Consider the following 14,783-nt stretch of genomic DNA (forward strand, 5'->3'; position numbering starts at 1 on the left):
TAAGCACTGCACCACCAGGTTTAAGGTGTGAGCCAGGCAAGGAATGTGTTTCATTTTAACCAAAACCAAGGAGAGAAATCTACCCAAATATTAATATAAATTTCAAGTATAAACACAACCTATTAACCAAAAAACTACTTGAAAGAAATTTGCTGAACGCAAAGAATTTTTATATAAAATCAAATATTTTATTGTAATAAGACACTAAACAGAACTAAACACACAACAAAAAGGGAGGCAAGTATTGTAATGAAAAAAACCAGAAGCACCAATGTCAGAGCAAATATGATAATAAATATAGTTATAAGTATATCCATGCTCCGGTTAATTAGTAAATATGACCCTGAACAGCGGCAAGGAAAAAAGAAGAGCAAGGAGCACATACAGTAACATCAGTTTATCCAAAAGTATGGATTAATGTGATCCCTTATAAATAGTACAGCTAAACAAGGTGCATAATATAAAATACGAGGTACATATAGCAGATCCTACCAGGTCCTGCCAAAATTCAACTAACATATTGTGCAAATGCGCATCTTGCAGAATCTAATAGTGTCATATAAAGTAAAGTGCAAAGTGCATCTCATATTCCTTACCGGAGTTCATGTCAAAATACCGTGCCTCGACCCCGCACTCCAACGCGCGTTTCGTGTATGGCTTCCTCAGGGAGTGATACACAGGGGGTATAGTGCCTCCCATTTATATGCCTACCGCACATGTGCTTAAGCTAATTATGATGCTTACAGCGGCGCATCACCCGCCGCAAGTGCCGGCGTCCCCGGCACATGTCCCGCGGCCACGTCACGAGAAGGCGCACTGGCGCCGTCCATGACGTCACATACAAAATAGCCGTGTGCACTACTGGAGAGGATGGTGCTAAGGTTAGGTTCCCACACCTTCATAGACTATAAACACAAAGAACCTAGCACTCAACTTGATGCTTTTTAGAGTGAGATTTTATTGTAGTCGTACTCAACAAACGTTTCGGTCCTACACATGGACCTTCGTCAGTAACTACATGTGAAAAACAACCCAAAGTGAAAACCTTGACAAACTGATAAATAATAAACTAAATAATTATACAAAAAAAGTATATATACATGGATGTTGAAAAGAGAATATACAGCATCAATATAAACTGGTCAAAAGCAATGCAGAAAATATGCTGAGGATAGGTCACAAGTATCTATTCTGAAACGTTCCACTAGACACAGAAAGCAAGGGACCCCCCAGACCGAATAGTGAGGGGTGAGGTACGTACCGTACTAGAGAGTAGAGAAAAGACCATAGGGTCCAGAGGCACAAAGACACAGCGTCTGTAAGTGTATGAAAAGAACCCCCATTGTATAGGAGAAACACCTATTGATCAATAGATAGGTGATGTGGGGGGATACAATCGATCATACCTTAAACTGTGAGCCGGATAGGAGCGGTACTGCGGGTATAACAATATTGTATTACTTACTGATAGAGGTGCAGTGGAGTGAGACCGGCATCAGTGAGGGGACATACCTGTGGAGACCGTGGTTAATGGCGCAGGCAGACGCGGATTCCACCGCTGGTCTACCGGAACTGTGTAATACCGCCGTTTTATAAGGGAGGGGCGAGGCAAGGCATGCCTGAAAGCCTGTAAGCGGCCATGAGACAAACCGGAAGTGACGTCACGCGGGGATCGCCGCAATATGCAACTACGTGCAGGGCTGTGATATGCGGTGGGCGGAAGTGACGTACCGTTGTCATGGTGACGCAGCGATACAATCCCACAAGAAGAAAGAGGCACCGGTATACAGCGCTAAAGCAGGAGAATGATAGAGAACCGGAACACATGAATGTAAAACATAAATGTAAAACTGCTAGGCAGATGACAGGGACAATAGAGCTAGAGTTGAGGTGCCCAGATGGAGATTCTTTAGAGGTGAACGAACTCCTTGGTGGTGGTGCTCCTATTTTCTATCAATTTGTCATGTGATACGACAAGCAGGAGTGAATAATGGACTGGGTCCCGTGTGACATACGAGTAGAGTAAAGGGTCTCAGTACAGACGACTCTAATGGTAAAAGAGAAAAAGGAGTTAGCTGACAATACAATTAGCACATTACATTAGTAACATAAGTACTAGGCTAACTGGAGTCCGTGATGATCTGTGGATTAAATACATGACGACACAAAGTAGAGAGAACCAGTCAAATGAGAGATACAATCCTAGAGGAACGAGGCTAAATCATAGTCCCTATTAAGCCCCAGGGGTTGAAGGGTCTCCAATGTATGGATCCAGAATGCCTCCCGTCGCTTCAGACGGGTAACCCGATCACCACCCCGCCTGTTGGGGGGAACATGTTCTATGACCTGGTATTGCAGCTGTGAGACATTGTGACCCTGAGTGTGAAAGTGGAGAGGAATGGGCAACAGTAGGTTCTTACGGCGTATCGTGGATTTATGTTTCGAGATTCTGTCTCGTATGGGTTGTGTGGTTTCTCCTATATATAGAAGTCCGCAAGGACATTTGATTAGGTATATAACCCATGACGAGGCACATGTGAAATACTCTGAAATGCGAAATGACTTGCCAGACCTAGGGTGATGAACGGAAGGGCCCTTGAGAACATTGTGACATTGGGCACAGTTGAGGCATGGGAAAGTCCCTGTGCGTGGACTCTGTAAGAACCGTTGGCGAGGAGACGGGGTACCTGGTCCCAGGTCAGCCCTAACTAAGGAATCTTTGAGGTTAGGCGGACGTTTGAAACAGGGAAGAAAAGGGTTCTGGAATTCAGGTATTCTGGGGTATCCCTTGGATAATAGGTGCCAATGCCGGCGTATTGCCCTATGTAGGATGTATGTACAAGGATGGTATGAGTGGACAAACGGTATTCGATTGGAGGCTCTATTGGGATGTGGAATGGGAGGAGCAACAGCTTTTTCAAGTATAGATGATGGATAACCCCGTTGGGTAAATTTGGAGGCCATTTCCTGGAGGCGGACTGGTCTGAGGTCTGTGTCAGACACGATCTTAGAGACCCGATGGAATTGTGATTTGGGTACTGAATTTTTAGTGGCAGGGGGATGGAAGCTTGTGTAATGCAACAGGCTGTTGCGATCCGTAGTCTTTGTATAGAGATCAGTGGCGATGGAGCCATCTGATTGGAGGATGACTAGGGTGTCTAGGAAGTTAACCTGTGTTGTACTGTGGGACATAGTGAAAGAAATACCCGGCCAGGCTGTATTGAGCCAATCGAAGAATACCGCGAGGGCCTCCATCGAGCCCCCCCATATGCAGAAGACATCATCTATGTATCGTTTCCACATGATGACGTTGTCATGGAAAAGTGGGTGAAGGTATACCAGGCTCTCTTCAAAATCGGCCATGTAGCAGTTTGCATACGGGGGTGCTACGTTGGAGCCCATCGCGGTGCCGCGGATCTGCAGAAAAAAGTCATCCTGAAATAGAAAATAATTTCGGGTGAGAATGATGGTTAGCAGTTCAATGCACAAATGAATCTGGTCGGGCAGAAGGCCGGATTGTGTCAGAAGTTTATGGACCGAATTGATACCCTCAATGTGGGGGATAGATGTGTACAAGTCCTTTACATCCATAGATACCAGTATGGAGTGTGGAGGGATAGGACTAATATCCTTCAGGGCACTAAGGAAAGAGCATCAAGTTGAGTGCTAGGTTCTTTGTGTTTATAGTCCATGACGTCACAGGCGGATCACATGACGAGGCACGCCCGCCCAGGAAGCAGGGGATGCGCACTAGCACCGTATCCACCATATTGGAATGGGGCAAAGGTAAGGGCAACACATCACCGATATTAGAAGCCAAATAAACAATATAATGACAACAATTGTCATAACCAGGTGGCGAATCAAATGCCACCGCGACAATGCCAGTCACAAAGTCCATCCCGCAGTGGCACCACAGAAGGTCTATTGACAACATCCGCGGTATCACACGCGGGAGAGACAATGGAGCAGGCACGCAGCGGCAACAAAAGACGCACCAAGGCACCGTATTAATATAGAATGGTAGAGGTAAGTATAGAGGCAAATCATAACAGATGGTAATCCTTGAAGTAAGGCAATTAAAAAGATTAAGGTTATTTTATAAACCCGGACTAGATAAATGTGTGGTGAAGAAAAAAGAGAGATTTAAATATAAAAAGAGAAATATATATATGAGAAAATATATACAAAAATAAATAAATAAATAAATATAATGTGAGAAATTTTATACATATATAAGTGACACACAAATATCAAATATCCAATTTGATATGAAGAATAAAGTGCAAAACAGTGCAATTCAACATAAGAAAAAGGTTTCGGATTCCTGTGTAAATGTCCAATCAATCTGCATAATTTTTCATAGTTGAAGAAAAAAAGAAGTGCAAAAAAGTGCATTATAACGTAGAAAAGTCCGGATTTCTGTATAGATGTCCGATCAATCTGCATGACTCTTAGTAGCCAAATATCCATATTAAATGAATCTTCATAGTCAGATACCCATATAGAAGAAACTCATAGTTACCCTGCATATGAATGAAATAAAGAAAAAAACATTAAAATCAAATAATGTCCAGCCCCAATTAAATGGGAGGGATGTACCACAAACGCCACCCTATGAAAGAATAAATAACAAGGACAAACACAAAAAATAAAAGATAAAAAATACAGACTAAAGTTAAAAACAGCATTAAAAAAAAATATATAATATATAATGTCAGACAAACGGCAGCGCCGGGACCCGCAGGGAGGGATTATAATTTACAAAAAACTAGAAAAACCCCACTGATCATTAAGGCCATATGGTTTTATTGTTCTAAGAGTAGTTATCCAGCGGCATTCTTTTTGGGCTAGCCTGTTCATGATATTCCCCCCACGAATGCCCAAGTGTACTACATCAATACCTTTTACTTGGAGTTCAATTGGTCCAAACGGATGAAATTCCCGATAGTGGGCCGGTATTGTCTTTAGTTTGACAATATCCTCACCCCGAGAATTTTCCAAGTTCAAGAGTCTTGCCGATCTAATGTCTCTCACATGTTCCAATATTCGTACTCGGAGTTGCCTTGATGTGAGGCCCACGTAAATAAGTCCACATGGACATGTCAAGTAGTATATGACTGATGTGGTTTTGCAGTTAATTGGATGGACAATCTTGAAGTCACGTGTCCGCAAGGAATTGCTAAATGTTTCCGCCTTGACCATATATTTGCAGGCACTGCAGTTGCCACACGCACGAGACCCCCACTTGGGACCCTTAGAATTAAATATGAAATTTGACTTGGGTACAACATAATGGCTATGTGTGATGGTTTCGCTAATGGTTTTGCTTCTTCTCGCAACAATTGCCGGTTTATCCTCAATAAATTTAGACAACCCAGGATCCTGTTTTAAAATCGGCCAGAATTGATTGAATATACTATTCATATCTTTCCACCTCCCATGATAGTTCGTAATGATTCGCAGCCGTGAATCCTCTTTTTTTGTGGCTTTATTTTGCAATAATGAATTTCGGTCCAATTCCCTTGCTTGTTGGTAACCACGATTAATGTCTTCATATTTATATCCCCGATCTAAAAATCTACCCGTCATATCCCGGGCTTGTCTCTCAAACTCCTCATCAGTATCACAAATTCTTCTAGCACGAATAAATTGTCCCTTAGGGATTGCCCTTATGGTATGTCTCGGATGTGCTGATTTTGCGTGCAAAACGGAATTGGTGCTGGTTTCTTTCCGAAAGATGGTACTGTGGATATTACCAATATGGTCAATCGTCAATTGGAGATCCAAAAAGTCAATCTTCTGTGAAGTAATCTTAAAGGTAAGTTTTACATTCCAGTCATTATCATTAAGGTATGTAAGGAATTTATCCAATCCAATTTTGTCCCCCTGCCAAATAAAAAGAAGATCATCAATGAAGCACATCCAGCTTATCACAGATGGACCCTGGCCATCACCAAGGTATGACAACATATGTTCACGTTCCCATTGTCCCATAAAAAGGTTGGCATATGAGGGTGCAAAAGACGCCCCCATAGCCACACCCCTTTGCTGTACAAAAAATGTATCTTTAAACGTGAAGTAATTATGGGTCAGCGCATGTTCCAGTAATTCCAAAAGAAGATGTAGTAATTCTCCATCCATGCCCTTATTTGAGAGAAAAAATCTCGCTGCTGAAATACCTCGCTCATGACTTATACAGGTATATAAAGATTCTACATCTCCAGTAACAAGAAACATATCCGATTCCAATGTAATCCCCTGTAGCCTCTGCAAAACCTCCCCAGAATCCTTCACATACGATGGTAGTTCCTCAACACAGGGCTTTAGATAATAGTCCAAAAATCTACAAATCGGCTCATTCAATCCACCACATCCTGAGACGATAGGTCGTCCGGGTGGGTTGATCAGATTTTTATGTACTTTAGGAAGAAAATGAGGAATGTGTTTCAGTTGGGAAAGGGAGATGGCAGCCATGAAATTCCTTCCGTTATCACTCACTACCTTGCCTGCCTCAAGATCTACTGTGCCCAGCCACGACTGCGTTTCTTGTTGCAAGAACTTGGACAGAACTTCCACGGTGTGTCTGTTGTCGCCCAAACACTTCATAGCCAATACAGCCTGCTGACGCTTGCCAGTAGCTGGCCCATAATGGGACAACTGGTGTGCAACAGTGTCATCTGCCGATGGAGTGGTTGGCCGACTGCGGTCTGTGGAAGAGCTGTAGCTTCTGCAGGAGGACGAGGAGGAGGAGGAGGGGGTACGAACGCCTACAGCCAACTGTTTCCTAGACCGTGGGCTAGGCACAACTGTCCCGAAATTGATGTCCCCTGTGGACCCTGCATCCACCACATTCACCCAGTGTGCCGTGATGGACACATAACGTCCCTGGCCATGCCTACTGGTCCATGCATCTGTAGTCAGGTGCACCTTTGTACTCACAGATTGCCTGAGTGCATGGACGATGCGCTGTTTAACATGCTGGTGCAGGGCTGGGATGGCTTTTCTGGAAAAAAAGTGTCGACTGGGTAGCTCGTATCGTGGTTCAGCCTACTCCATCAGGTCTTTGAAAGCTTCGCTTTCAACTAACCGGTAGGGCATCATCTCTAACGAGATTAGTCTAGCTATGTGGGCGTTAAAACCCTGTGTATGCGGATGCGAGGATAAGTACTTCCTTTTTCTAACCAGAGTCTCATGTAGTGTGAGCTGGACTGGAGAGCTGGAGATCGTGGAACTTTCGGGTGTGCCGGTGGACATGGCAGACTGAGAGACGGTTGGAGACGGTATTGTTTCCGCCGGTGCCCTAGATGCAATATTTCTTCCTACAAAACTGGTGATTCCCTGACCCTGACTGCTTTTGGCTGGCAAAAAAACCTGCACAGATACTGCCGGTGGTGCGGAAAATGGTGGCCTTACAGTGACGGAAGGGATGTTGCGTTGCTGACTAGCTTCATTGTCCGAGGGTGCTACAACCTTAAGGGACGTTTGGTAGTTAGTCCAGGCTTGAAAATGCATGGTGGTTAAGTGTCTATGCATGCAACTAGTATTGAGACTTTTCAGATTCTGACCTCTGCTTAAGCTAGTTGAACATTTTTGACAGATGACTTTGCGCTGATCAATTGGATGTTGTTTAAAAAAATGCCAGACTGCACTCTTCCTAGCATCGGATCCCATTTCAGGGATTGCAGACTGAGCTTTAACCGGATGGCCACGCTGTCCTCCAACAGGTTTTGGCTTTGACACGCGTTTTGGGCCAGATACGGGCCCGGCAGATGGAACCTGTTGCGATGTTGATGACTGCTGCGGCCCCTCCTCCACCTCCGCTTCTGAACTACTGCCGCCTGCACCCTGTTCCCCCAATGGCTGCCAATTGGGGTCAACAACTGGGTCATCTATTACCTCCTCTTCGAGCTCGTGTGCAACTTCGTCTGTGTCACCGTGTCGGTCGGTGGTATAGCGTTCGTGGCGGGGCAACATAGTCTCATCAGGGTCTGATTGTGGATCAGTACCCTGAGAGGGCAATGTTGTGGTCTGAGTCAAAGGAGCAGCATAGTACTCTGGCTGTGGCTGTGCATCAGTGCACTCCATGTCAGAATCTACTTGTAATGGGCATGGCCTGTTAAGTGTTTCACTTTCTAAGCCAGGGACGGTATGTGTAAAGAGCTCCATGGAGTAACCCGTTGTGTCGCCTGCTGCATCCTTCTCTCTTGTTGTAGTTTTTTTTGCTGAAGAGGACAAGGAAGCGACTTGTCCCTGACCGTGAACATCCACAAGCGACACGCTGCTTTTACATTTACCAGTTTCAGAAGAGGAGGCAAAAGAGCTAGAGGCTGAGTCTGCAATGTAAGCCAAAACTTGCTGTTGCTGCTCCGGCTTTAAAAGCGGTTTTCCTACTCCCAGAAAAGAGAGCGTTCGAGGCCTTGTGTAGCCAGACGACGAAACTGGCTCCACAGCTCCATACTTAGGTGGAATATTTTTATCCCCACGACCACCTGATGCTCCACTACCACTACCATCATTACCAGCTGACAATGAACGCCCACGGCCACGACCTCCTTCACCAGACTTCCTCATTGTTTTCAAAACTTAACCAAAGTAACTTTATTTGTTGCTGTCAAACAACTTACACGGTGAGCTATAACTTTAGTATGATTTCAATATCCCTTAACAGGTTGGTGAGACCACAAGGAAAATCAGGCACAATGTTACACACTCTGTTTTCTGTGGCACCAAATCACAGAGATGCCACACACGCAGGACTGTCACTCAAGCACAAATGTCAATATTAATCTCCCACCTATTTTTTTTTTTTTTTTCCTCAGGGAGACTTTAGAAACCGAATAAGATAAAATGATTTTTTCAGGGACAATTTAGAAACCAATTAATAAAAAAAAAAGGCTTTCTATGGCCCACTGAGTGAGAGATGGCACACACAGGAGTCAGGAGTGGCACACAAGCCCTGAGGCCAATATTTTTCTCCCACTGATTGATGTAGTGATTTTTTTTTCAGGTAGATTTTAGAACCCAAATCAAGCAAAAAAATAAATAGGCTTTCTATGGCCCACTGAGTGAGAGATGGCACACACAGGAATCAGGAGTGGCACACAAGCCCTGAGGCCAATATTTTTCTCCCACTGATTGATGTAGTGATTTTTTTTCAGGTAGATTTTAGAACCCAAATCAAGCAAAAAAATAAATAGGCTTTCTATGGCCCACTGAGTGAGAGATGGCACACACAGGAGTCAGGAGTGGCACACAAGCCCTGAGGCCAATATTTTTCTCCCTCTGATTGATGTAGTGATTTTTTTTCAGGTAGATTTTAGAACCCAAATCAAGCAAAAAAATTAATAGGCTTTCTATGGCCCACTGAGTGAGAGATGGCACACACAGGAGTCAGGAGTGGCACACAAGCCCTGAGGCCAATATTTTTCTCCCACTGATTGATGTAGTGATTTTTTTTTCAGGTAGATTTTAGAACCCAAATCAAGCAAAAAAATAAATAGGCTTTCTATGGCCCACTGAGTGAGAGATGGCACACACAGGAGTCAGGAGTGGCACACAAGCCCTGAGGCCAATACTTTTCTCCCACTGATTGATGTAGTGATTTTTTTTCAGGTAGATTTTAGAACCCAAATCAAGCAAAAAAATTAATAGGCTTTCTATGGCCCACAATTTGAGAGAGAGAGAGGGCACACCCAGGAGTCAAGACTGGCACACAAGCTGAAAGGGCAATATTAATCTCCCACTATTTTAATTTTTATTTCTTTTTCAGGGAGACTTTAGAAACCAAATAAGATAAAATGATTTTTTTCAGGGACAATTTAGAAACCAAATAATAATAAAAAAAAAAGGCTTTCTATGGCCCACTGAGTGAGAGATGGCACACACAGGGATGGCACTCTAGCAGAAATGCCAATCTTAATCTCCCACAAAAAAAAAAAAAAACAGGGACTGTCCTACAATTACTATCTCCCTGCAGTAATCTCAGCCAGGTATGGCAGGCAGCAATAAGGAGTGGACTGATGCACAAATTAAATAAAAAGTGTGGACAAACAAAAAAGATAGCTGTGCAGAAAGGAAGGAACAAGAGGATTTGTGCTTTGAAAAAAGCAGTTGGTTTGCACAGTGGCGTACACACAGCAACGCAGCTATCAGGGAGCCTTCTAGGGCAGCCCAATGAGCTACAGCGCTGAGGAAAAAAAAAAAAATGTAGCTTCCACTGTCCCTGCACACCGAAGGTGGTGTTGGACAGTGGAAATCGCTACAGCACAAGCGGTTTGGTGGTTAATGGACCCTGCCTAACGCTCTCCCTGCTTGTGACGAAGCGGCAGCAACCTCTCCCTAAGTTCAGATCAGCAGCAGTGAGATGGCAGTCGGCGGGAACGCCCCTTTATAGCCCCTGTGACGCCGCAGACAGCAAGCCAATCACTGCAATGCCCTTCTCTAAGATGCTGGGGACCAGGACCTATGTCATCACGCTGCCCACACTCTGCATTCACCTTCATTGGCTGAGAAATGGCGCTTTTCGCGTCATTGAAACGCGACTTTGGCGCGAAAGTCGCGTACCGCATGGCCGACCCCGCACAGGGGTCGTATCGGGTTTCATGAAACCCGACTTTGCCAAAAGTCGGCGACTTTTGAAAATGAACGACCCGTTTCGCTCAACCCTACTCATAACCGCAATATAGGAAAAGATCAGGATGTGGAACTTATTACTGTAAAGGACTAATACAGTGATATGTCATAGGCGAAGTATACAATATTACGTTACAGCAAGCTTCTACTAACCTGAAACAAGCAGTGAAGCCGCGGCCTGATGCGTTACTCTCAGTGTCACACTAGAAACAAGAGGACGCACAGACCAATTCAAGGGAAACACCAGGGAAGATGTAGAAGGAAGGCTCTGGTGATAGGGAGCAAGTAGAGGGGTCACCTCCTAACATAAACCTGAGTCTGATCCCTGCACTCCCTATCATCCCTAGACAGTTCCTTTCAATCACATTCCTAGGCCCTCGATGGCCTTGAACTTACCCTGTAAAGTGCGTAGGCCAGTGAGACGCTAGTCCCACTACTACAAAAAGACAACACAAGGAAGGAGCAACAAACAGTGGTAAAAGACACAACAAATAGCACCCCTCAGCTTCTCCAACAGGAAACTTCACTGCTGCAGCAGGAACCAACACCACAGCTTCTCCAGACACTTGCTCCTTCAAAGACATCAATATAGATAAACTATAACCAGCATGGAATGAAACTAGCAGTGGGTTTATATAGTGGAAGGGTGTGGTGACAAGGTGCTGCAGCTGAGAACTCAAGCTCCAAGTTCACAGCCAGAAGAAAAAGCGTCCTAAACCCTTTCAGCAGTAAACGAAAGCAAATCCACTCCAATTCAAGGTATACTATAGACGAATCCTAAAGAGGACCTGCAATTTATTAAATGTTGTGACCTTCTGATCCCAGATCCTCCAGGAATCACATCAGGACATGACACACCTGTGACAGTCATAAATTAAGAAGGAAATTTGGCAATCCAATAGACAATGCAGCTGAGCAGTAGTCACATGCATGGAGAGCCTGCGTGGTGTGACTGTCACACAGCCGCCACACATGTAGGTGCGCCGCCGGACAGCTGATTATCGGCAGCGCTCCAGGTATCCGGGTTCCTGCTGCAGCTTCTTCGGTAAGCGCTATTAGTGAGCCGAGTAAGGAGGAAGCCGATAATGTTCGCTCATCTCTAGTAGATACCAGTGCTACAGAACATATAGGAGATCACAGTACAGTTATAGATGGTGACTTACAGAGGATGTTCTTTCTGATGGAATCATTCACTATTCCATCCTTTCCTTCCGGCCCAGACCGACATGACAACTTCTTCCGGCCACGACTCATCTGTAGAGATTACAACAAAGACACATCTGACTTCTCACATTTCCTGCACCGTCTCCATCTATCCCCAGTCTGCACAAACTCCTCATCATACTGACACCCCAAAACTGAGCCGCTGCTGCAATATGTGCCCCTACCCATATATGTGCCCCTACCCCAATACTGAGCCGCTGCTGCAATATGTGCCCCTATCTGCATCTACTGTGTGCCTCTAGATGGTAAAACAACCCTCTAGAACAGGGGTGGGGAACCTCTGGCTTGCGGGCCACATGTGTTCTCAATGCTCGGGTGGCAGCCGTATCCTGACAGCTTCCAGCCCTTTAACACAAGTGCACGCAGCGTTTATTACAGAACGCTGCCTGCACATGAATAATGATGTAATCGGGCAGGCGAGGTTAGTGCCAGGGTGGGCGGAGTTAGCGCCCAATGCTCTCCTGTCCTCCTGTCGCGGAAGAAGAGCTGCTGCCAGAGAGTCCAGAGCAATCTCTGTGCCGGCAGCTCAGTGCCTGTCTGCTGGTGATTTCTGTGACTTTCTGCTGGTGATCTGTGCCCCTCAGCTGTGTGCCCCCCTTGCGATCTTTGTGCCCCCCGGCTATGTGCCCCAATATAATCTCTGTGCCCCCCAACTATATGCCCCCCTGTGATCTGTGCCCCCTGTGCCACCCAGCTATGTGCCCCTATTGTGAGGAATCTCTAGAAAATAGGTGGACCCTCTAAGACCGCGACGGCGAACCCCTCACGGCCTATACAGGGAGTGTTAGGGGCAGGAGCTTGAGGGACTATCGCCACGGAAGCTGGAGGACCAAGGAAGAAGAGAGAAACGGAAAACGAGGGAAAAGGACTGGAACGGAGAGACTGGGCCCGGGAGTAGGTGACAGGACACGGGAGGACCGCATGGAGACGGAACAAGAAGGAATACGATACCATGAGACACGAGGAGGGCTGGAAACACAGGAACGTAGACGAGACGGGAACTTCAGACACCGATGCCAAGAACGGACGCAGGAACTGAGGAAAGACAAATAACAAGGCACAGAATCAGAGCACCAAAAGATGCACGGAGAATACGTGCGACCAGGAGCACTTGCAAGACACAAGTGATTACCAGGCACAGAGGCTAGGAGCAGACAGGAAGATATAGTAGCGCTAGAGCTACTTCCGGGTGGAGAGGGTCCTCCAAGAACATAGAGAGGACAGGGCGGTCAGCGGTAGAAAGGGGCTAGAGGTGCGCACGCGCAGAACGGAAGCCGGCGTGTGCGCGCACCCGATGATCAGCTGACGCCGGGAGCGAGCGCTGGAGGAGAGACGCCACAGCAGCAGAGCCGCGCCGGGACGCCGAGGACAGGTACGTATAGCAGGGAGAAGCGGGTGGCGGCGGCGGCGTAACAGTACCCCCGTCTTTATTCCCCCTCTTTCTAAGGTTAGAAAGAAATCTAGACAAAATTTGGGGAGCCAAAATGTTCTCCCGAGGCTCCCAGGACCTCTCCTCAGGACCAAAACCCTTCCAATCCACCAAGAACAATGCCTTACCCCTGAATTTTTTCATAGCAAGAATGTCCCTAACTTCAAAGACATCATCAGCCGAGACAGGCGAAGGAGAACAAAGGGAAGAGGCATGAAAGTGATTAAACACCGCCGGCTTAAGGAGAGAAACATGAAAAGAACTAGAAATAGGAAGAGAGGCGGGTAATTTAAGCTTATAAGCAACGTCATTAATGCGAGCCAAAACCTCGAACGGACCGATATAACGGGGCCCCAGCTTATGAGAAGGAACTTTAAGACGAATAAACTTAGAGGATACCCAGACCTTATCCCCGGGATGGAAAATGGGAGACTCAAGACTCCTTTTATCGGCATGTCTCTTCATCCTAAGTTGGGCCGACTCAAGAGAAGACTTGGTCTCCTGCCAGACCTTGGAGAACTCTCTGGACAAAAGATCTGCCGCAGGTACAGAAGAGACAGGAGGAACCGGTAGAGGAAGACCAGGATGTTGACCAAACACGATGAAAAATGGAGACTTGCTGGACGCTTCGCTGGGATGGTTGTTGTAGGAAAATTCGGCCCACGGTAGCAAATCAAACCAGTCGTTTTGATGGGCATTAGTGAAATGACGAAGATAAGTTACTAACGTCTGATTAGTGCGTTCCACTTGGCCGTTGGTTTGAGGGTGGTAAGCTGAAGAGAAATCAAGCGAGATGTTCATAGACTTACAGAGGAATCTCCAGAATCAAGCGACGAACTGGGCTCCACGATCGGAAACAATATGTTGAGGAAGTCCATGAACACGAAAAACATGATGAACAAAAATCTTTGCCAATTCAGGTGCAGAAGGTAAACCAGGAAGAGCGATAAAATGGGCCATTTTAGAAAAACGGTCCATGACCACAAAAATAACGGAGCAGCCAGAGGAACGAGGTAAGTCTGTAATGAAATCCATAGACAAATGTTGCCACGGAGAAGAAGGCACCGATAGAGGATGGAGAAGACCAGAGGGTAATCGGCTGGGAACCTTATTCCTGGCACAGGAAGGACAAGAGGCGACGAAACTTCGAACATCTTTAGACAGAGAAGACCACCAGTAGTAGCGGGAGATCAAACGAAGGGTCTTCTTGAAACCGACATATCCGTCCAGTTTGGAAGCGTGGCCCCAAAGTAAGACACGTCTTCTGTGCTCCACCGCGACGAAGGTTTTACCCGGAGGCAAAGATGAGAAAGACCGGAGCAACCGAGATGACTCTGGCAGGATCAATGATGTGTGCAGGCCTCTCCTCAATATCCACCGACAGAAATGACCTAGACAAGGCGTCAGCTTTGGAGTTTTTACTTCCTGGCAGGAAACGAAGTTCAAAATCGAACCTGAGGAAGAACAAGGCCCACCTGGCCTGTCGTGGATTCAG

Source organism: Ranitomeya variabilis, chromosome 3 (genome assembly GCF_051348905.1).
Source record: "Ranitomeya variabilis isolate aRanVar5 chromosome 3, aRanVar5.hap1, whole genome shotgun sequence".
Taxonomy (NCBI): domain Eukaryota; kingdom Metazoa; phylum Chordata; class Amphibia; order Anura; family Dendrobatidae; genus Ranitomeya; species Ranitomeya variabilis.